This window comes from Stenella coeruleoalba, assembly GCF_951394435.1.
Source record: "Stenella coeruleoalba genome assembly, chromosome: 18".
Taxonomy (NCBI): Eukaryota; Metazoa; Chordata; class Mammalia; order Artiodactyla; family Delphinidae; genus Stenella; species Stenella coeruleoalba.
The window spans coordinates 8,046,201-8,067,272 of NC_137164.1; the positions used below are offsets into that span (position 1 = coordinate 8,046,201).

General features: G+C 42.6%; 1 long non-coding RNA gene across 1 annotated transcript; it reads right to left on the bottom strand.

The window, feature by feature from the left end:
- Positions 1–1,606: 1,606 nt before the first annotated feature.
- LOC307176626 lies at positions 1,607–18,053 on the bottom strand. Its single transcript, XR_013824851.1, has 3 exons — positions 17,468–18,053; positions 8,285–8,511; positions 1,607–3,353 (listed from the first exon to the last, which is right to left on the bottom strand). It is a non-coding gene; the product is annotated as an uncharacterized lncRNA (long non-coding RNA).
- Between the last annotated feature and the right edge of the window lie 3,019 nt (positions 18,054–21,072).

Genomic DNA, 21,072 nt, shown 5'->3' on the forward strand with positions numbered 1-21,072 from the left:
AGGTGAACAAGAGCAGGAGGCTAGAAGGACTGTGGTAATGGACTAGAGATGGAGACATCAGTAAGAACTCATGTTTAACTTAATTCAGATACAGCTGATTCCGTATAGAATAATTATAGATGTGTGTACATACACAGGTTGGTATGTACATATGGATCTCCGTGCCCTGTCAGCTGAGAGGGCCTAGAAGTAATGGCAAACACTCCAGTGGCAACAAACGTACCTACCACCCAGATCTTGGTTTCGAATACAATTATCCAATAAAAGGAACCAGAGCTCCTTGTAGAAATGATTGATTCTGGGACTGGGCCAGAAGACATGCAAAATGAGCCTAGAGCATATTGTAGTTAATGCCAAAAATTAAGAAAGTTTCAAAATTTTTTAAAAAATGCAATGATAGGAGTATATTAAAAGGACATAGAATCCAACCGAAAGAGCTTCCAATAACCAAAGCCGGAACAGTTTGAGCAACAAGATAAATATAGTAGTGTAAAATAAATATACATGACTCTACAATAATAAAATTGCTTAAGTGAATAAATAAGGGAGAATAGACAAATCTCCCAAGCAGAGGAATTCTAAATAATTCATGTGCATATTCTGCCCTCAGGAAGATCGAACATAACTCACTACCCTTAAGCGTCAGCTTCACATAGTGACTTTTTTCCAAAGAGTACAGTATGGAAAGGAAAAAATAATAATTAATTATAGTGGAAAACCTGACAGACGCTACCTCAGTCAGGTGATCAAGGTCAACATCAAGAATAGGTTATACTGATGGTATGTACCCTTGACACAACTTGATGAGGTGGCACTTTACTTCTCTGGTTTTCCTCCCAAAACTCATTTTCAGTCACGAGAAGAACATCAGAAGAATCCCAACTGAGGGACCATCTACAAAATACATGACTGGTAATTCTTAAAACTGTCAAGGTCAGCCAGAACAAGAAAGGACGAGAAACTGTCACAAGCCAGAGGAGACATGATAGATAATCTAATGTGAAATCCTGAATGGGCTCCTACAACAGAAAATGACATGAGGGAGAAACTGAGTAGATCTGAATAAACTATGGACTTTAGCTGTAATAATGTTTTAATATCGGTTCATTAGTTGTGACAGATGTACCCCACTAATGTAAGATGTTAGTAATAAGGGAAACTGGGTGTGAGGTGTATGGGAACTCTCTGTATTATGTTTGCAATCATTCTGTAAATCTAAAACTGGCTTCATTAAAAAAATTCTTCCTGGGCTTCCCTGGTGGCGCAGTGGTTGAGAGTCCGCCTGCCGACTTAGTGCCCCGGTTAGTGCCCCGGTCCGGGAAGATCCCACATGCCACGGAGCAGCTAGGCCCGTGAGCCATGGCCGCTGAGCCTGCGCGTCCGGAGCCTGTGCTCCGCAACGGGAGAGGCCACAACAGCGTACCGCAAAAAAAAAAAAAAAAAAAAAAATTCTTCCTCATATCTGAATGAGTTGCAAAATAATGGATAACCAAAGATCACTTTAGTAATAAAGGCTACTTATATATGTAACACACATTAAGCATTTTAGTACAGGTTTCACATGTGCTTTAAATAACATTTTATTTCATTAAAAAAAAGACCTGTATCAGATAACATTTAATTATATATCCATTGACTCACATTGAGGAAAATAAGTGATTGCATGAAACCAGAACTGTTGAAGAAAATTTAGAGCAACATAGAGATGACCACAAGGTCAGCAGTTGCACGTGCCCGTCAGGAATGCCAGCAGACAGCCTGCCCGGTCTTCCAGTGACGTGGTTCTTCAGGGCTGTGCCATCCTGTAGCTGTGCCCCACATATCCCAAAAGGAAACTTCCCCGTGGGGACCACCGTTAGAATATTCCATAGCATGCCTGTCCTCCCCTCACAGAGTGTTTCTGGAGGCTTGAATATTGACTGAATTTAACTTTGTGATTCTTTAACTCTTAACTCCTTATGAAACGTCTAGATTCTCTTAATGAACGATAAACAGCTTGGGTATTGGATGTTAGATATTTTTCTCCTTTTCCTTTTTAAAAAAATTTAGTCGGGAATTCCCTGGCAGTCCAGTGGTTAGGACTCCGTGCTTCCACTGCACGGGGCATAGGTTCAATCCCTGGTCGGGGAAATATTAGATCGTACCTGCCACAAGGCACGGCCAAAAAAACAAAACAAAACAAAACAAAAAATAACAAATTTAGTCAATAAAGAACTATCTCTGATCTCTTACTTCCTAATAGCAAAATTACAATTCAACCAGCTTTCAAATACAAAGGTATTGCTATATATTTCTGCATTTCTTCCCTCTGCCTCCCATTTTCAGATATTTGGGACAAAAAGGATGCCTACTTAGAGGATGACAATAGAATGGATTCACTTGAAAAGCACACATGTTAAATGATATATAAATTCTCATTCCAGATCTTCCTGATGAAAATTAAAATATTTGAACAACCTTCAACACATCCAATTTAAGCAAGTTTAGGCAACAAAAGTGGTTTTTTTCACACCTATAGCCCTATCTACACAGCATCAAGCGATGGGGGCTTCTGGATTGTGTAAATCACTCAGAGATAACAGTCACTAGTTCTCAACGTAGAGATCACCATAAATGTAGTTTCATGCCATGGTTACATCTTCTTCTAAAATGACACCAACAAGTGGTCTATTTTGTTTATTCGATTATTGAAACTTCCCAGGTCTCCACTTTATATTCCCTGGCAGTGCCTGAGGTTGCAATATTTTTAATCCTTCCCAGATCAAAACCATACACCTAGTTAGCCCTTTCAGAGATAATTTAACAAACCTATCTATGATCTTCAAACAAACATATCTATGACATTTTCATTTTAATGGCATTTTCATTTTGATGACAGCTCTTGGAAATTTTATTCCAGAGGTTATCTTCCCTTTTTTCAGATTTCATTGCCTTTAACTGAAGAAAGATGAAAATGTGAATTCTTGTGATTACAAAGCCAAGGACAAATGGTCTGGATCAACACTATCCAGTATAAATGTAACAGAAGCTGTTATGAAGTTTCAAATTTTCTAGAAGTCACATCAAAAAACATAAGAGGTAAAATTAATAACATACTTTAACCCAACACATCAAAATATTATGTCAACATATAATAAATACTTTAAAATTCTCATCAAGATATTTTAATTCGGGGCTTCCCTGGTGGCGCAGTGGTTGAGAATCCGCCTGCCGATGCAGGGGACACAGGTTCGTGTCCCGATCTGGGAAGATCCCACATGCCGCGGAGCGGCTGGGCCCGTGAGCCATGGCCGCTGAGCCTGCGCGTCCGGAGCCTGTGCTCCGCAACCGGAGAGGCCACAACAGTGAGAGGCCTGCGTACCGCAAAAAAAAAAAAAAAAAAAGATATTTAAATTATTTTTCATACTGTCTGAAATCTTACGTGTTTTACATCTTTATTTGGACTAGCCACATTTCAAGGGCTTAATAACAATGTGTGCCTAGTGGCTACCATCTTGGATTGGGCACTTATAGACACAGTGGTAATTAAGAGGAGGGAGCTGAGCTTGGATGGTTTAAGAGTTGAAGCCAACATGACATAATGGGGAAAATGTGGGGTTTAGTTACCAGCATTCAGATTCCACCTTCCACAATTAATTAAGAACCTTCAGAAAAATTTCCTTAAATGTTTGCACGTTTGTCAAGTAGAGAGCGTGTTACTTCATCGGGTTATAGATAAGATTAAATGAGAAAATGTGCATAAATCTTTGGTTACACTGTAGATATTCATTAAATCTTATCTTGAATCCTTAAGAGGGAATATATCCTGTGAATTTATTAATTCTGCAGCATATATTTATTAAGCAACTACTCAACTGTTACACATCAGCGAACAAAACAATTATACCTAGAAAGTAGAGGAAGACAGACAATAAAGAAATATGTTGTAGTATGTTGGAAGGTAATAAGTGCTAAAGGAAAAACAAAACAAAGTAAGGGGAATCAGGTATGAAGAAAATGTGGCATCGTTTTAAATAAAGTGGTCAGGCTTATTGAGGGGGAGACATTTGGGCAAAGACTAAAAGGAAGTGAAGGAGTTGACTATGTAGATTTCTGAAGGACAAGCATGCCAGGAGGGGGTCGGCTGGAGCAAAGGCCCTGTTTCCTGGCATGTTTGAGGAACAACAGGGAGAGCAAAGGGTGGAGTGCAGGGAGTGAGGGGGAAAGAGGTAGGAAAGAAAGTCAGAAAGGTCCTGATCATCTGGGGCTTGGGAGCCATTGTAAGAATTCAGGCTTTCACTCCAAGTGAGGTGGGAGCTACTGTAAGTTGTTAAGTGGGGACTGACATGCTCTGACTTGTAATTGAGATGCATCGCTCTTACAGCTGGGTTGAGAACGGGCTGTGGGTGGTGAGGGCAGGGGGCAAGCAGTGCTGGGGGTAAGGGAAGAAGCATAGAGACTGGGGAGGAGCTATGGCAGTCATCGAGGAGAAACTATGGTGGCTTGGACCAGAATGGCAGCAGAGTAGTAATGGAAGGGCTGAGAAGTGGTGAGTCTCTAGATCTATACTGAAGGTACAACCAACAGTATTTCTCAGTCGTTGCGTTGTGGAGTATGGGAGAGAAAGAAGCATTAAGAACAACATCAGCATTTTTAAATGATACAAGTGAACTTATTTACAAAACAGAAACAGACTCACAGACATAGAAAACAAACTTATGGTTACCAAAGGGGAAAGGGTGGGGAGAGAGAAATTAGGAGTTTGGGGATTAACAGATATATACTACTATAAATAAAATAGGTAAATAACGAAAACCTACTATATAGCACAGGGAACTATATTCAATATCTTGTAATAAACTGTAATGGAAAAGAACCTGAAAAAGTATATATATATACATATATATATAACTGATCACTTGCTGTACACCTGAAACATTGTAAATCAACTATATTTCAATAAAATAAATAAATCAATTTTTAAGAAATAGAATGACACCAGCATTTTAGAATAAGAGACTATATATTTGTCACTAACAAGTGAGAAGACTGAAGGAAGAGCACTTTTGTGGGGGAAGAGCAAGAATTCAATTTAGGATGTACTAGGTCTGAGATGTGCTTGTATTTCCCAGAACAACAGCCACAGGTGAGAGTTTAGAAGAGTCCCTCTCTGGGGAAACCAATAAGCCACGGAGAGGAAGACACCTAGGGGTCCAAGAGTGGGAAATCTCTCATCAAAATATCCCATCAGATCACTTTGCTGAGAAGCTCATCAGTAGATAGGCGTTTGTCAATTCTGAAGCTCATTTTTCCATTTTAAGAACTTTAACACTTTTTAAGATGCATTTTAGAATAGTAAACGTTGTACAATCATCCTTGGCCACGGGACAGTCATGAGGTAGACAGTGTGAAGCTAGTTTTTATTCCTGATAACGAGACTAACTCAACACCGGCAACCCTTCATTGAATATTGATGTAACTAAAAAATATGACCTAAAGATATATGTGGGACCTGAATCCTCTGTTCTGTTAAAGTTGGAAGTCAATACATAATGTTCTACACCAAAAGAATAAAAATAAAAAAGCAATAGAAGCTATTTTTCATTATAAACCGTGTGGCATCACATTCTTGTACAGCATTGCTAAAAATAAAAAATAAATGATAACAAATACACAGGATATAATGATGCAACATTTTTATGCTTTGAGTCCTTTCAGAGATCTGTCCTTCCGAAAGCCACCTTCCACACCATTACTAGAAGAATATTCTAAAACTTGCTTACATTTTGACTATTTCCAGAGATCCGTTTGGAAAATTCTGTCACGAAGTTTTCACATCTTTATACAAACCAGAAAAGCAGTGTTCAAAGCTGTCATGGGGGTGGAGCCTTGAAGGAAAAGAGAAATTCCAGGAATCCTGGAGACCCAACAGGAAGTGAATCAATCTGCCGCTAGATTCCCTCGGGTGGGGGGGCGGTCAGCTCGGACAGATGCTGCTGTAATCGTCACTGACTTGAAGAAAGGTACTCTTGAGTCTAGCAGCTGAGGATTCCTTGCCAACTCCACAGCCCACTGACAGCTGCTGATAGACCCACATGTGGCCCACGTGGAATCCTCTGGGGCTGGTGGAGTGAAGCATCAATCTTAAGTAACTGGAACTGTGTTCGTTGTTCACAGCTCAGCTGGAGCTGGGTCCTGGACAGGGATTCACACTTTTTGTTGTTCTACTGATCTATAAATCAGAAACCTATAATTGATCAATATGGCAAACCAAGCAATAGAATCTTTTCTAAAGGAGAAATTGGAGGGAAAAAATAGGCTAGGAATGCCAAGTTGATCTGATGCTAAATAAAGGGAAGGATGTACATTTACAGTGAAAGTAAAATTTGAGTTTCAATGATGAAAATAAGAAATTCAATCTGCTGAAGTTGTTGAGGCAAACTAAAAACAAAAAAAACAAAGGAAACAAACAAAAACCAACAGCAAAAAAAGAGAAACGTATGTTTGTTTCATCAAGTATCCAGAAAGATTAGACAATCTGAAAAACAACCTTAAAAAGATGTAATCAGTTGTACGTCCCTCAAGGTGGAATGCACAGACATGTTTGTTTCCAGCTACACAATGTCTTTTCCATAAGAAGAACAATGCAACCACAAATCTTTAGAGTATGCATCAATGAATAAATAAAGTAGGTAAATACAGAACTATTCAAGAGAGCAGAACAAGAAGTTAGAAAAATGAGAAAAAGAGGAAAACCATTAAGTACATAGGGCATGGATATAATAATGGGAGAAAACACAAATCCCCTGCTATCAGAAAACTATATTTCAGAGGATCAGGAAAAAACAAACCCCAGTGCAGCAAACCCAAAGCCCAAAGCCCAAGGACAGTGTCAACAGCATAAACAATTCTTTTTTGGGGGCGGGGGTGGGGGGGGTGATGAGGATTATCACTGCTGGTATCACTCTGGTCAAGAAAACCTCCTAAATGAACATCCTTTTTTTTTTTTTTTTTAACGTCTTTATTGGAGTATAATTGCTTTACAATGGCGTGTTAGTTTCTGCTTTATAACAAAGTGAATCAGTTATACATATACATATGTTCCCATATCTCTTCCCTCTTGCGTCTCCCTCCGTCCCACCCTCCCTATCCCACCCCTCCAGGCGGTCACAAAGCACCGAGCTGATCTCCCTGTGCTATGCGGCTGCTTCCCACAGAACCAATTAATTTGGAGGTAGCTGTATTCTAAGAGTATGACAAAGAAATTCATCCATTAAATAGCAAACTTTTCTAGTGACTTTTCTTTTTTGAACCCAGCTATCCCACCTAGTGGGAAATAACTGCATTGGGGGAAATGGTTGACAAGCAAGTGGCTTCTCTAAAACTTGGCAGGGGGGATATAAAGCTGCATTCCTTTTCCAGCCTGAGAAAATACCTGAATGCAATGACTATGTTCCACAGTGTCACCTAGTGGTCTTGAGGGACAGGATCCAGAACTGAGGCAAATACTGGTACTGTACGGTTGGTTTCAGAAGCCTGTCATTTCAGACAGCAGCCTTCTCCTTTGATTGGGGGAGGGAGTGGAACAGAATTAACAGCTGACCTCAGGGCTCTGCGGTGAGGCGAAAACTCTCCAGCCTCACCTACGCTGTGTTTCACAGCACTGACCTCAATTGCTTTTACAAGCCTAAAGCCACAGCTTTGAAACTGGGTTTCCACTTACCTGATGTGAAACATCTCCACTGGGTGTTTTTGAGATTTCTATCTGAGAACCAGATAGCGAAAATATCAGATAAATAGACGCACGATTTTATGCAAGTGTCATTTCTGAGTTGTGTGGAAATGAGTTGTACACAAATAGCGTCATCTCAGGTTCCAGTCTCACTGTGTCTCCAGGCTGGTTTGTCATTTCATTACAAGATCGTGGGCCTCGCTGACACGGAAATGTTTAGTTCAGGACAGTCTCCTTTGTTTCCAGAATCATCGCAACTGACTTGCCTGCCTGCAGCCTGGGCCCCACAGCATTTATCACCCACAGCGCTTCCAGTCCACTTTCTAAAACATAAACGTGACTGTGTTGCTCCTGGCCTTAGATCCTTTATGGCTTTCCTTTGCCCTCCGCAGAAAGTTCAGATTCCTTCAGGGACACGCAAGGCCCCAGACCTCACCCTGTTTACCTCCCAGGTAGAACCAGCCACTTCCATTCACACTCCACGCCTGGCCAGACTGAGCCCTCCCGGCGCACACCTGGGACCTGGCCTCTGGTGCCCCCACTGCTACAACACTCTTCCCCATCCTCCTTTACCTGTGTTATTCCTGCTCATCCTTTGTCCTTCTCCAACCTCAAGCCTGGGTTATTGGCCTCTCCACAGTCCCCTAGAGAGTTCCACATGTGCTACACCCATAACGTGATACATAATACTCTGTATGATAAGTACTCGTCCATCAAACTACTGACTCCTGCAGTGTCTTACAGCTCCATAGCTCTAGTGCCTGGAACAGCGCCAGGGACATAGTCACTCTTGATAAACACTGGAATAAAAGAAGGCACAAATGATTGAGTCAATGCCCTGCTCCTCTGTCCCCTAGCATATCCAGCCAATCAACTTAGTTCCAAATATAAATGTGACCTGATGCCTAGTGGGACTAGCCTGTGACTATTAAACCACAGAGTCATAGACAAGAAAGTGTGACACATTCTAAAGAGAGCCCACGACAAGAAAAGCCAGATGTCCATCCCCCACCCCAGGCCCTGCTACAACTAACCACCACCTACATTCAGCATCCCCCAAGTCTCCTCTGAGAAGAGGTCCTGGGAGAGGGAGGAAAGTGGCCATCATTGGCCTTATGGGGATGGTGGTATTCCTGTGGGATTTATCCCTCTGCCTCCAATATCAAGGGAAGGAGGAGAGTCCTAGGCACCCACGTGCATCCATGAGGAGTGCCAGCAAGAAAGGACGCCCAGTTCTTGTTTCCCAACTCGGTGCTGGCTGAGCGTGGTGAGAGAGCTCCTGGGAAAGTCTGGGGTGTCCTCAGGAATAAGGATGTAAAAATATGGAAACTGGGGTTTGCTTCTCAGGTGGATATTCCAAAGGCAGGAGGCTTGACGGTGGGGCCCACATCAAGGAAACGGTTTAGTAAGGAAAAAGGGGCCTCATTATAGTAGCCTAGTGTGCCTGGAAAGAAAAGGACAGGCGTGGACACCCTCACGCTAATTCCTCATGTCCTTTGGTCCCATGAAGGAGCTTGGAGTAGAGGACCAGACACAGGAGGTATGGAGTGGCCAAGATGGACACCAGGCCAGGAGGGAGTCCCCTGCTGGGCAGTGTAAGTAAATGTCCTGCCTGAAGGGATCCTCAGCAACAGAGAGAGCCAGAGAGACACTCAACACCACGTATCCATCTACAGCGACCACTGTGTCAGCAGAGGACACCCAGGAGCAGGTATAACCTGAATAAGGCCAGCAACACTCCCTGCCACCAGCATCAGCCAGTGGATATAAGACATTCCTTATCTTCTCTGTGATTCCTTTCTTCCTCCTTCCAAGTTAGGAGGGACCGGTCCTAACTGAGAGAAGCGTTATTGCAGAGGCAGACCATGCACCCCACCACCTCCTTCAATTCCAAGCAGATGGGTTCACAGGTCAAGCCTATGCTGGGATGTAGGAGCCAGAATAGGCTAGGTGCAGAATAGGCTGCAGCATCTCAGAAAAGTCCCATGTCTCAAAGGCTCAACATAGCAGGTTACTTCTCACTCATGCTGTTTCCGAAGCACATTGGCAGGGGGCTGTACTCACAGTGGTCACTCACAGACCTGGGCTGAAGGAGCCTTCGCCTGGACACATACTTCCCTCACCAGCATAGGAAGGAAGGGGATGCAGCAAATCATGCACTAGCTCTTAAAACTTCTGCCCAGATGTGATCCATGTCATTTCTGCTCGTATTTCATTGGCCAAACCCAAGTCATATGGCCACCCTAAGTTCAAAGGCTGTGGGAGTTCTTTCCTGACATGTCCTCAGAAGGAGGACGAGAAGATTCTTAAACAGTTCTAATGATGACCACATTGGGGAGTAGGGGAGAAGAGCTTCAGAATGAAATCCAAATCTCGTTTAAGCTTGAGATGTTGAACCAGAGTGGATTATAATATCTGAAAGTGAACAGAAAGATCTAGAATCTGCTGAAGGGACATTAAGGGACCACGAAGCATGATGCCAAAGAACACAGTTGGTGGTAATGCTTAGAGAAGAGAAAACTGCTCATGTGTAGACTTACTCAGTAGATGTTTCTTTCAATTCTTCACACAGAGTCCCGTCCTCTACAGCTATGGGAACCAAACTCCAAGGAGGCACTGAATAAATCCTCACTCCTCAGCACATCGTTTGACAGCCTCTTTCCCCTGTCTAATGTCTATTCCAACTCATATCTACCCATGCTTGTTTGAGCTAAGGAATATGTGCCCGTGTGGGGGGGGAGGGTATGCAATTCTGAAATTTCTTGAGAAGAAAAGTATTTTCCAGTAAAAATGTTACCTTGGCATGCAGAGGAATTACTTAAAAATTAACCCTAACATCCTGGATCCGTGCATGAAAATTCTCAAATATCTAAGGGAATTATTTCACTTTAGAAAATTCCTATTTGAATTATTTTCACTATATTGTAAACACAAAATTCATTCTGATTCCTTTACGTTTACCTAAGTTGAGTAGAGCCCTAATTCAAATATGAACTCCTTCTAAATTGCCTTTATGAAGACACTGGTGGCTTAGATTTTTCACTTTGCCAAGTGGAAAATACCATCAGATGCTTAGAAAGGCTCCCAACAACTTGACAGACAGTGATTATTTCCATTTGTTGAAATGTTTCCAATTTGTTGAAACTGGTTTTTCTTGATTTATTCCCTATCAAATAGCGGTACGAAAAGAATTTTTAGTGTCAAGGATGATCTAAGGAAATTAACAATTTAATATATTTGGTGTTGAATAAATGAGAAATTTTTATATTCTTTTCACTTGTATCAAAGTAAAGGAGGAAAGCCATGTAATAAAATGTGATATAAAGTTTTATTTCAGATCTTATAGAAAAATTTTGGAGGCAATAAATTTTTACATTATGTGTCAAGTATTTTTGTTGAACTAGTAACAACTCTATTAGCAGATGAAAATTTTCTCTCATTGGATGTATCAAGCCTGCCAATCTCCTCCCCAAAGAAATTTATACAGAGTAGTTTTTATACTTATATGAAACAGAGACTTAGTGGGCTTTGTAAATATCTTGAGTGGCCTCTGTAAATATCTTCATAGAAGATAAACTCTGGTTCATACAGAAATGGTCCTTTTGCCATTAATGTTGGAATTTCCTTTCTTGTCCCATTCTAAAGCTATTTTATGATATCTGAAAAGGCCTCTCATACGTTGTACAACTCTCAAGATAACTAACTTCAGAAAGATCTAGAGGGTGGAGTGAAAGTATTCTTTCCATTATATCTGCTGAAATGTTGAGCACTAATTACTCACATATATTTGATTTATGAAAGTATATTCCTCATGCTCAAATTTTTGTTGGAACCAAATTGAAGTATGGAATTGGAAGTCTTGTATTCTAGCTCTCTCTTGCTCACTAGCTGTGTGATTATGAATAGAATCTCTTTTTCTGGGCCTCAGGTTCACATTTGTGAAATTAGTTGAACCAGATGATTTCCAAGATCTCTTAATTTTCATAGAGGCTGAAAGTGATTAAATGTATTAGCATGTAAAAATTGTACTTCACATCAATAGAATATTTTCTTCTCTTGAACTGCCAAATGATTTTACACTTTAATGATGCAGAATTTGCATGGAGTGCTCTCTGCAATGTTTTTGAGCCTGTGCAAACTCATAAAAATACCTTCATTGAATCTATTGGTAAGAAGTATTAATCATATTTTTCTTTGAGATTAGAACCTGAAGAAGTGTCTGTTAGATTAGCACTTGATTATAGTTTCAGTTATACATCCTCTAGCCAACATTTCCCAAAATGTATTTCCAAATTGCCTTTATGAAGAAGTTGATGGCTTAGAAATTATCTCACTTTTCACAGTGAAAACCACCAGCTGATACTTAGAAAGGCTTCAGATGCCAAGCTTGATTGACAGTGGTAACTTCCATTTGTTGAAATTGGTTTCTTTTACTCTACTTCTAGCTCTACAGTGAGTTAACAGATATTCTGCTTTTTAAAAAGGAGTCTTGTTGGCAACTAATTTGGAGAAATGATGGGCTGACAGAGTTAAACCAGTCTCCTTACCATGTTCAGACTATTAAACTTGCTAATATGATTTTCATTCTCCTATACAGGAGTGGAGTGCGCTGTAAAGGGAGGGGCCTGCTGCCAGACCTGTAGGTAACCCCCTGCACACCCCACTCCACCCCCCAACACAGCTCTCACAGTGAGTAAGAAGACAATGCGAGTTTTGGCCGGAGCAAGTCTTTCTGCACCAGGTATATAGATACTTAGCCAAAGCAGTTTTGTTATGAGAAGTAGGGCAGATCTTGAACCAGTCCAAACATGTTCGATTCATAGTTCAATTTAAGCCATTTACAGTTCTATCTAAAGAAGGACTCTTTACAAAGCAGAGCTAAGTAAAAATGGAAAGGACTCTTTCTGGAGGCAGTGGGTTTCGGTCCTGGGACACGTCCACGCAGAGGCAATCTGGAATTACAGGAAACAGGTACTCTGAGCATTTCCTGTGGGAAAGGTAGGATGTGATGTTTAGTTCAGGAACTGATATTTGCTTCAGCTACCTTGTGAAGGGCAGGAGCTTACTCAGTGACAGGCTTCATGGCAGGGCCCTGCCATCCAGTCATTTTGCTGGGGGTATGGGTTGATACCAATGTGGTAGGGGACAGAGCTTATCTGTATGGCCTCTGGTCTAGGCTAAATAAAGGCCAGGGAAAGGAGTAGCATCTTCCCTGAGGTCTAGTCCTAATTCAGCAGTGCCCACCTCTAGCACCATGGACACCTGGCCCAGCCTGGCCCCATGTACTGTCCACAGGACAAAGTTTAATAAACAGGCAGCAGAATTTAGGGGCTAAGAGCACGGCCTCTGAAGTCAGACTCCCTGGGTTGGACCCTTGAACAGGTGTGTACTTTCTGTATCTTAGTTTCCCCATCATAAAATGGACATGACCTTAAGAGCTGACCCAGAGTGTCGTTTTGAGAGACAAATGAGTTAGTCCATGTAAAGCAATTCACAAATGTCATCATAATATGTAATACTTAGCATTACTACAGCAGATTTAATTTTTGAAGTAGTATTTCCAAACCTATTATCTTACTTGAATCTCACATAACAACCCTTTAAATTAGGTAGGGCAGATGTGGAGTATTATGCTTTTTTTCCCTAAGATATGGATATCGAGATACAAAGCAACTGAGTGACTTAGGTCGTTAAGAGCTTTAGAATCAGGGAGAACTCCTTTTGAATCTGAGTCTACCAAATCACTAGCGCTGTGACCTTTAGCAAGTAACATAACCTGTCTGTGCCTTTACTTCCTCATCTCTGAAATGGGCATAATAATAATATTTACCTCACAATGTTGTGGTGAGAAACCAAAGCGTTAGTACATGTAAAAGCACTTATAACAATGCCTGGCGAGTAAGAACTAGTCATTTTAATTGTTGCGTTTACTATTTCTCCCCTCTGATTAGTTATATTATTTTCCTACTGCCCCAATTCTTGGTAGAGTACTTGATACATAAAAGGTGATCAATATTTTTTTTGAATGAAAATGCTATAGGATGTCAGAAGAGATCATGAGACCTAGGGAATTCTAGAAGGTTTTATGAAGGAGATGGGGCTTGGGTTGGTTTCATTTGTGACAGAAAACACTTCAGTATTTTTGAAGGTGACAGAAGAGAGATTATATATTATACATATACTCCTGGATTACATATTTTACATTTTCTCTTGGATTTAATGAATTCTACATTATTTAATTTCCTCCATTTCTAGTTAATTAATGGCAAAACCTGTACAAACTGCATTATAAAACCTAGCTTTATCTTACACATACCTTTTGTGTGTTTGTTGTAAATTCCAGTTAACATAATCAGAAATCCAACTGAATTTATCATCATTATAAGATATGAAAAAAAATCATACCAAACAGCCTTAGGGATATTGTTCAGCTGCATTACAAAAAATGACCCACAATAATTTCACAGAGAACTTTCATTTTATCTAAATTTTACTTTTGTTAGATGAGTCCAATTATAGCTCTGTTTCTCTTAGTAGCTTGGGACTTTTTTTTTTTTTTTTAATAGTCTCCAGGCAAAACCTCTATATTTAATCTGCCTGGAGTGAAACTCCTTCTTCCAATGTCAGAAACAGTTGAGTTATTAGTATGCTTTTCACCTACCATTTGCTACCAGCCCTAGAGCATCTTGATTTCTTTGTTCAAATGTCTGCCACTGCCCGTGGGGGTACATTAAGCGTATTGTAATGTGATTAACACTGAGCGTTCTTCAGAAAGCAGAGGTTCTCTTCCTCTTTTTAACTCTGTATTTGTAGCCCTTCCCACACTGTGCCACAATATCCAAACAAAAATGAAACAGCACAGGCAACCAGCTGCACATCTGACCGCTCTGATGTTGGTGTCCAGATCATGTGATCATTTGTAACTCTGCAGATGACCCACACCTCATCACCTGAAATCCACGCCATCACACTTGACCTCTTGCCGCTCCTCTTGTTGCTGTCTGTAAACCCCTCCCCACTCCCTCTCATCCTTTGATGATTTCACCAACTGTGCTCTTTCTCGCTCCTGTCATCAATCTTAACAACTTCAACATCCACATAGACAACTGATTCAGTATCCTGGTCTCTCAAATCCTTGGGCTGTTTGCTTCCAGCGATGTGTTCATTCTTCCCACCTCAGCAGCTCTTCTGGAATCTTTAAAAAGCCCTCTGCCTGATAACCACATCTTTTCCTTCCAGGTTTCCTACCCTGAGTGTCCACTCCAGAAATTCTCAGACCTACCAGAGCATCGACCTGATCCTTTCCTACTACCACGCCCTTGGGCTTGTGCCCCTTCTTACTCAGCATAGCTTCCATAGATCATTATTAGAAACATAATCCCCTCACGCCGCCCTCCCTAACTTCACTGGCCTTGCAAAGCTGAAACCCTACTTAAGCCCCACTATGCATCTGCTTCCCACCTGCACCCAGCAGCTCAACAATGCTACGTCAAATATACAATCAAGCAGCCTTGTTTCTCTTTGAGTATATAGTGGCAACTCAGATGAGCACGCTTTCTATTATGTGTGCTTGTTCACTCTCCAGAAAGATAATTTCCTGTCTTCTCCTTTCTGCTCAGCTCTACTCATCTCACACACACACACACACACACACACACACACACACACACACACACACACACACCTGTTCTCTCCTCTCTGCAATCTTTGCTTTCACCAGTGAGCCTGCTTCGTGTGCTACTAAAAGAAATACACAATCAGATACGCACAGTATCGATTGTCTTTACCTGGACAAACCTAGATTAAGCTTTGCTCTTAGGTACAATGACAAATCAAGATAGAGAACATGTTTAATGAAAGTATAATTACATTGTTTTGTTTCTCTGACTTTGTGAATTGACAACATTATATCTTCAGTAAAAGCGGGATATTTGACAGTCTTTTAAACCTTCATTAAAGAATATTTTTTAAATATTGCTACAAGATAGTATAATTAGCTGTGTTCCTATCTGGCTGAATAAAAAGAAATCCAGCATTATCTGAAGGATCAGTGGCAACTAAAGATGATCTGTAGGGCCATAAAGCTATGTTCTTGGATCGATCTCTTTGATATCTTATGGGTAAAGGTACACAGATACTAAAAAGTTGGAGAAAAAACTAATATGCTGGATGAAAAAAATGTTGAAAAGATTTGACGTGCGAAAAAAATAGGCTGAAACAAATAAGATAAAATTTAATAAGGATAAATATAAAATCCTTCATTTACCTTTAAAAACAAATTTGTGATATAGTGCAGGACGGACAACACTGAATTAACAGAAATAAATGCACAGAGTAGTCTTTCATTAACAAAGAAATAGGTTCATCGCCAAAAAAAAATTTATGTTCATCACAAAGAAAGCAATAGACCAACCGTCCTATGCACAGGCCAGACCTCAGCTGAAAGAGGAGATTTAATTCTGGGGACTTTATTTCGAAAGAGTTGTAACATCTACAGCACATCAAATGAAGGGGAGACAGGGCAGTGAAGAACGGAGACCTTGTATGAAACACCACTCCGAGAGGCTATGGGTGGATCCTGCAGTGACTGAAGGACAAATCCAAGGCTGTCTGGCATAACTGAGTCAGGCGCCCTTCATAAGAAAAGTTCGGGGCTTCCCTGGTGGCGCAGTGGTTGAGAATCTGCCTGCCAATGCAGGGGACACGGGTTCGAGCCCTGGTCTGGGAAGATCCCACATGCCGCGGAGCAACTAGGCCCGCGAGCCACAACTACCGAGCCTGCGCGTCTGGAGCCTGTGCTCCACAACAAGAAAGGCCGCGACAGTGAGAGGCCCGCGCACCGCAATGAAGAGTGGCCCCCGCTTGCCACAACTAGAGAAAGCCCTTGCACAGAAACGAAGACCCAACACAGCAAAAATAAATTAATTAATTAATAAACTCCTACCCCCCCCAAAAAAAAAGAAAAGTTCGAATCCCAGCTCTGCCAGTGATGCACCTTGTGAACTTGGGGAAGTTAGTCCCATCTCCAAGCTTCAGTAGCTTCATTTACAAAAAAATTATGAGATAATCTTATTAACAACTGCCTCATGAGAAATGGTATGAAAACTGAAGGAGATAATCCATTTGAAGCACTCTGCCCATTCCTAGAACATAATAAATGTTAAATAAAATTTGTTCTTGGGCAAGGGCAGAGCTGGTAGGAGAAGAACAGATTGTTACCCAGGAGCCCAAGGTTGGTATTTTCAAAGTTCAGTACTTTTTTATGTTCAGAAAATATTGCTCTATTTTATCAGTTAATTTGGGAGGATATTTTTTGTTACTGCTGTTTTTCCAACCCAGATGATTTTAGTCCTGGTTAGGGGGAAAGTCGAAAAGAACGATATGTTTTTTCCACATGTGAGCCTGAGGGCAGAGGGACAGAAGTGTCTGAACGCATCAGGTGTCATGGTGATGAGAACCACGAAGGGGTGACATACACAGGGGCACATTGTCAGAAACTACTTGGTTTCTGTCCCCCAGTCTCTTTTTGAAACCTTTGCTTCTGTCTTGAGGATATGTTTTGTCTTTACGAGGGGGCCGTTTCCTTACCTGCTGCATCAAGGGGACTGGATCCTGAGCTTAGGGACAGAAAGTGACATCCTGTGGGAGAAAGTCAAAATGGCCATTTGACTAGCGCTCCCGCCACTGTGCAGCGCAGCCCAGGCCGAGCTGGGTGCCTTCCTATCACCGTTCAGGAATTAGGCTTCGGGGCCTTACCTCTGCAACAAATACGGCGCTTTTGTCATCGACCCTTTCCAGTTGGGTCCTAACAAGGGTCCTCCCGCCCTGTGTCGCCGGCACCAATGAAACGAGTTCAGAATTTGGTTCAAAAGCAGAGGAAAGCTTTCCTCTTTGCTCAAAGAAAGGAGAGACGAGCGCTGCCACGCTAGAGCAGACGTTCTCCGGACAAACAGTGGGTGGGGCTGCTTTATACGGAAATCGGAAATCGACTGCAGGGAGGGGAGGAGGAGGAGTCTTTGTGAGTGGGCGCAGGCGCAGCTGTGCTGCTCTCGCTCCAGCTCCAGTGCCCGGCACCGCCTCTCTGCACGCCCCGCTGCCGCCATCTTGGATTGAGAGTCGTGTGCGGGCGCTGGGCTGGGGTGTTAGCACAGCCGTTTGTTACCGGGAGCTCTGGTGTAAAGTGCCGGGTGTGACGCCTCGGAATGCAGCACCTTGTGAGCCAGTGAAACTAGACTAAGCACAAAGGAAAAGAAAAGGTTAGACTTTATTTTGTTACCCAGATTCTATTTTATTTCCCGGGAATTGTGAATGGGCTTGCCGGTGACGCTTTGACGTACATCCCTCTCGTTGGTGTTAATCATGCTCTTCCTAGACTTGGCCCATCAGAGAAAGACAAGTGCTAGTCGCTCCTCCTTCAGGAAGAGCACAGCTGCAAAGCTTGCCGGAAGCCTGTTTCTTGGTCCCCGGACCTCCTCTGATGGGCCCTGCAAGGCTGCTAAGCGTGTTTCCACTCTCCCCTGTATCTTCAGCTTCCCAGTCTGTCTTTTGAAAAAGTGCTTTTCTTGACTTCTTCCAGCTCTGGCTTACATCACTCACTTTATTCTATCCTTTAGAATCAAACTTCTTGAAAAATCGGTCCTCAGGGCCCGGTAGATGCAATAGCATTGGCTGTGCTCTGCTCTTCAGGCAGGTGGTGGTGTTCATTTCATCACTATGTTCCATGACTTACATGCATGTTACATAATGTGTGTTTTTTTTTTTTCTGCGGTACGCGGGCCTCTCACTGCTGTGGCCTCTCCCGTTGCGGAGCACAGGCTCCGGACACGCAGGCTCAGCGGCCATGGCTCACGGGCCCAGCCGCTCCGCGGCATGTGGGATCTTCCCAGACCCGGGCATGAACCCGTGTCCCCTGTATCGGCAGGCGGACTCTCAACCACTGCGCCACAGGGAAGCCCCATAATGTGCTTTGAACATATCAAATAAGGCAAAAGAAAAAAAGAGCAGCCCCATGAGTTCCTGTTGCCTCATTGCCTGGTTATTCCTGACCCCCCTGGAACCTGGAGCCCTCCCCCAGCACTCCACTGAAACTGCTCTGCTAATGTGACCCATGGCCTTATGTGTCTGTGCCCATTTCACAGGAATTCTCTGAGGTGTTTGATGGAATTAGGACTCCATGTCTCTTGGCACCCTTTCTTGTTTTCTGGACAACCCCTCTCCTTCCTAGTTGGCCTCTTAATCTTTTCCCCCAGAGTCTCTTTTTTTCTACTTAACCACCTGTAGTTGACCTTACTAGCACCCACTGCAGAGTGTGATCTGTAAATTCTGCTCTTCAGCACACTGCTTGTTGAAGAGGCAAAATGTTGGGGAAAGGTGAGCTGGGCTTGGGAAGGGGACTGGCTGGAGCGGGGCTGGGAATTCTTCTGGAGGCTGTGGCTCCCTCTGTGAGGGCAGGAAGGTGGAAGCAGGGAGTGGATGTACAGTTGACCTTTAAAGAGTGCGGGGGTTAGGGGCACTGACCCCTCTGGACAATGGAAAACTCAAGTATAACTTTACAGTCATCCCTCTGTATCCACAGTTCTGCATCCATGGCTTCCACCAGCCCTGATCATGTAGCACTGTAGTATTGGGCTGGCCAAAAAGTTAATGTGGGTTTTTCCATAAGATGTTACGGAAAAACCTGAACAAACTTTTTGGCCAACCCAGTACATATTTGTTGGGGGGAAAAAAAAACCTGTCTAAACTGACTATACTGCTGAACTGAATGAATAAGCATTTTCAGAACTCTAATGGAAAACTGATGAATTCATAAAAGTGGTAACAAAAGATCAAGATAAAAAATATTAATTACATGGGACTGAATGAACTGATGAGGATGATTATAATTTTTGTGACTTTCTGTTTGAATAAAAAAAAATCCCACAAGGACTCAGAAGCAAAAAATATACAAATCAATTTTCACTACAAAGTAAAGGAGCTGTTACAGTGGAGGATTACTGGACTGAATGTCAATATTATGACATAGTATGAGTGTGTTTCATGTTTGGTAATTGCGGTCATTGTTGCTTTTGTTGCGGTCATCCATTTACAGTGCTTGGTGTCAGTCTATTTATTTCTTGTAAAAATAAAATACAGTGTGTGTGTGTGAAAAACAAAACAAAACAAAACAACCTGTCTTTATGGGCCCTTGCAGTTCAAATCCATGTTGTTCAAGGGTCAACTGTATACAAAATTCACAGTCTATGTGGCAACATTCCCAGCAGAAGGACGTTTTACTCAACTGTGTGAGCGTCAACCTCCATTTGACTGTAGGTCTGAGGCAAGTGGGTGATTTAGACCTGGTTTAGTCTTAAAAGTGTTTTCACGAGGCCTTTTGTTTTTGTTTTTGTTTTTTGCGGTACGCGGGCCTCTCACTGTTGTGGCCTCTCCCGTTGCGGAGCACAGGCTCCGTACGCACAGGCTCAGCGGCCATGGCTCACGGGCCCAGCCGCTCCGTGGCATGTGGGATCTTCCCGGACCGGGGCACGAACCTGTGTCCCCTGCGTCGGCAGGCCGACTCGGAACCACTGCGCCACCAGGGAAGCCCTCATGAGGCTTTTTGATAACTGGATAAAATCTGAGACTTCCAGATCTCAGAAGGTGTAGTCAGGAAGGCAGAGAAGGGGAAGAAGCTTTACAAATATAAACATGTGAACCTGGCTTGAGGGAGGCCTCGGCCACAATAGGGTTCTTATCCCCAAAAGCAGGCCAGGGTCAGCCCTCTCTGCTCCATGACAAAATGCTCATGTCTTAGCTTATTAAAAAGTCAACTGGGTGCCTGTATGGGGGACCCTCACTATTCTCTCCAGGCAACCGACACAATGTAGAATGGAAGCAGAAGATTGCCTTTCTCTTTCCTCCTGTTACCACCTTAAGCTCAGAGCAAGCAATCAGTTTTCAATTTTTCTCTCCTGTCGGGTGCTACCCAACCCCTCAGATCTCCAGATTGAAATCAGTGGGAGATCATGCAGGCCCCAGGTCAGTCCGCAAGGAGAGAAGCAGGGGGGAGAGAACACTTGGGAAAATGCTTCCTTTAACTTAAAATGTTGATCTAGTCTCTGGCTTTCCTACCAGAGGTCTCTACTCCTGTCTTGTGAGGTCTGAAAAGGACTGAAGATTGAGGGGCAGAGTAGGAGGATAAAGGAATCTAAGTTTGCATGTTTCTAGAAATCCATCCTGAAGGTCAATCAGTGGCTTATCTCCAGGGCCTGCTTCGCTCTCCTCTTTTCACCAAGTCGTCCTACCCGCTCCACAGGCTGCCCCAGGCTGTGCTATGCTGCTCTGCCCAAGTCCATGGGACTCAGGCACACAGCTGAGACCCAAAC